Source organism: Mus caroli, chromosome 9 (assembly GCF_900094665.2).
Source record: "Mus caroli chromosome 9, CAROLI_EIJ_v1.1, whole genome shotgun sequence".
Classification (NCBI taxonomy): Eukaryota; Metazoa; Chordata; class Mammalia; order Rodentia; family Muridae; genus Mus; species Mus caroli.
In genome coordinates, this window is record NC_034578.1 from 67,363,968 (window position 1) to 67,367,939 (window position 3,972).

Genomic DNA, 3,972 nt, shown 5'->3' on the forward strand with positions numbered 1-3,972 from the left:
TGAACACTGGGGCTGACGTAAGGCTGCTGCTACACATGTGCATCTGTGTTTATTGCCCACTTCAATTTTCAGTGTCTGAAACCACACGGAACTAGCCTCATGGGAGGCTTTGAGATTCCAGAAGCCATGACAGGAGAGAAGCCTTGACATGTGCCCTGATTTCAGGGCACACTGGTTCCCTCCCGTTTGCTATCCCCGGGACACTGTAATCTCAGCCTTTTCTGCTTTCAGCTCTGCTATTGAGGCCTTCTGGTCTACCACATCACCTGAGAGTGACCAACTACTGACCATTGACTTCCCCACTTTCCAACAAACCTGAATGCACACAAGCCTTAGGTGTGGAGAGAGAATGACCAGCGGTCTTCTCCAAGCCCATGGCTGCCCGTTTACCTCCTCTCCTATGCAGGACTTTCTATTGCTGTCAAGTCTCACCCCCATGTTCTGGCACAGAACTCCACAGAATCCAAGAATTATAAATTCCACCTGGGCTTCCAGGTTGTTCTAAGGTATTTTTGTTAAGGTAGGAGGACAGAACATATTTCACATTGAGATTATATATATATATACATATATATATATATATATATATGTATATATATATATATATATATATATATATAGAGAGAGAGAGAGAGAGAGAGAGAGAGAGAGAGAGAGAAGCTATGTAGCTCAGGCTGACCTAACTTGTAGGTGGTCCTCCTGCCTATGCAAGAGGCAAATGTGTGGGGTGATTTTCTGATTAATGAATGATGTGGGAAGGCCTAGCCCACTATGGGCCATGCTACCCCTCAGTGAGTGGTCCTAGATTGTATAAGAAAGCAGGCTGAGTAAGCCATAGAGAACAAGCCAGTGAGCATCACTCCTCCATGCTCTCTGTATCAGCTCTTCCCTCCAGGTCCATGCCCGGACTTCCCTGGATGGTGAACTGAAATGCCAAGGTGAAAACAAACAACAGACAAAAAATCAAACACAGAAACCTCTCCTCTTCAAGCTGCTTTGGTCATGTCATTTTATCACCGCTATAAAAACCTAACTAAGACAGATTACAGTCTGGTGGCAACTGGACATTTGAACCAGGTGGTGTGTGCTGGGTAGGGGAAGGTAAGACTTAATAGGTCCTGGAGCCATGTGGGTGAAAGAGAAAGGGCCCTGAGCAGCTGCTAGGAGAGGGGCTTTAAGGAAGAGCAGAGAATATGCAGGCTTTAAATTCACTTGTTTGAGATGGGTCTTACTTTCTAACCCAAGCTGGTCCAAACCTTGGAATCAGCCTGCTTCAGATTCCCAAGTGCTGGGATTACAAGAGTGCACTGCCACACCCAAATTATGCAGCTGTTTTCATGGACTTTTTACTGTTTTTTGTTTATTTTTATCCTATATGTATGGGTGTTTTGCATGCATATATATCTGTGCTCCACATCTGTGCCTGGTACCCACAGTGGCCAGAAGAGAGAGCTTCCTATCCCCTGGAACTAGAGTTACAGATGGTGGCTAGCCACCATGTGGGTGCTGGCAGTCAAATGTGGATCCTCTACAAAGACAGCCAATGCTCTTAACTGTTGAGTCAGCCTCCATCTCTGTCTGGTTTTTGTTATTGTTGTTGTTGTTGTTGCTGCTGCTGCTGCTGCTGCTGTTGTTGTTGTTTAATGACAGCAAGCTTCGAAGTCCAGGCTGGACTTGAACTTGTGCTCTTGAAGTTCTGATCATTTTGCCTTCACCTTCTGATTGCTGAGATAACAGATGTGGGCCCCTGCCTAGTTCATGTGGTGCAGAGGATGAAAGCCAGAGCTTCATGCACGCCAGACAAGCACTTTATCAACTGAGTTACATGCCCATTTTGTGGCCTGTGTCTAACTTCCCCAAAGAAAGTCAGTAAACTCTACCTTCTTGGGGACTCTTAGAAAGTCAGATTCCTTTGCTGGTTGAAGGAAGGTGATCAAGATTCAAATAATGAGCCTCAACTTGAAGGTGATCTTTGCAGCAGCAGCAGCAGCAGCAGCAGCAGCAGCAACAACAGCTAAAGCCCAAGTGCAGTTGGGTTAACTAATTCCACCGGATATGGAGACAGGTCTTTCTCTTCCCCAGAACTCAAGATTGTAAACACTGAGGACACAGCAGTTGGTCCCAGGTCTCTGCAAATGACACAGGGCTCCTGCAGCTGCTGCAGGCTCCCTCAAGGGTTGGTGGAAGGTGAATTAAGAGAGAACTGGACTATGTGCTGGGTCCTCCGGGCCCACCGTGCTCCTCTCAGATAATGTGCTTTGGCAGTTTTCTTTTTCTGTTTTTATGATGAACGTGATTTGTGTTCATTAAATAATATTTGGGTAAACAGTAAAAGAAGCCAAGAAAATTCCTCTGTGGTCTTACCGTCCACTCTAAACATGTTTCCTTCAGAGTGGATGCATTCTGTACATAGATTAGGGGAGAGGGAAAGGCGGGAGAGGAGGGAGGTTTTTAACAGAATTGGATGCACTTCCCTGAAGCACTGCTTTCAAGGTACAGGGGTTAATGTGATTTTAAAATGCTAAATGCTAAATGAGTCATCTTAGAATCATTGAGCAATTTCATGATTTTGGTAAAAAAAACAAAGTTGACTCTTCTTCATTCTGTCATTAGGAGTCACCTACTCTAACACACAGCTGCTCTTTTCGTGGCCGTGCTTAGGGAGGAGAGTGAAGCACACATCAAGATACATAAATGGGATGCTGCAGAGATAGCTCAGCAAGGAAAGATGCTCGCTGCCACGCCTACAGACCTGAGTTTATCCCTGGGACCCACATGGGAAAGGAGACTGTCTGTTTCTGAGAGCTGTCCCCTGACTTTCACGTGCACACTATAGCACACAAGTTCGTCCCTACCCCCAGTACATGCTCGCACGTGAGTGTGCACGCACGCAAACACACATGTCAGAGGCACGTGCTCTTCTATGAGTCAGGCCATCCTGGACTACACTGTAAATTCTACCCAGAAAGAGCCACATAGTCAAGTAAGACTCTGTCTCAAACAAAAGAAAAAGACAACCATATTCTAAAATGGATTCAGCTTGTCCATAACCTTGTGTTCAACAATGAGCTTTCTCAAAGATTAAAGATGGTGAAAGCCGAAGTAGGACCAGCCACAAGGAACAAGGAGCATTTTAAATTACTTATCTCTGATGAGCAAAGATAGGAACAAGCTTCATTTTGCTGCAGCCACAGAGAGAAACGGGGGGGAGGGGGGGGTGTCAGCTCATTGTCTCAATGCTTTTGAGAAAATATTCTCCGGGAGTTGTTTCTAGTCACAGTGGTAAGCTTTCCAACCTTCAGGTTTCTCATAAGTATTTCCTAAACCTAGAAGGTCCCATCCATCTCCCTAATGAATCCTATCCCATAATTCCTCACCTCTCTTTTATATGTGCATGTACATACAAATGGAATATTCACATGTGTGTCCAGATGCATGTATGTATGGACATGGAAGCCAGAGGGAAATGTCAAGTGTCCTGATCTATCACTGTCTGCCTTATTTCTCTGAGGCAGAGACTCTAGAATGGTGAAACTGGAGCTAGAATGGTGGCCAGAGAGCCCCAAGGATCTCCCTGTCCCCACCTCCACAGTAGGGGAGTTACAGGCAGGGCATGTGGCCATGCCCAGCTTTTTTATTTGAGCACTGAGATCTGAACTCAGGTCCTCTTGCTTCCATAGCAAACATAATCTTAGCCATCTCTTCAACCCCATGTTTTAAAACCTGTCTAAGCAATCTTTACAGGAGAACAGCTCAAGGGCACCATGCTAAGCAGCTCTTCATTGCTTTCTAAACCTAAATTGCATGATCTCTCCTTTGCCTTTGTATTACCCTGCCCATCCATGTTTTTTTTTTTTTTTTTTTTTTTTTTTTTTTTTATTGATAATATTATTCTTAAAATTTGAAACTCGTCAGTCAAGTGCCTACCGTGCAAGCATGAGGGCCGGAGTCTGGATCCCAGCACTCATGTAA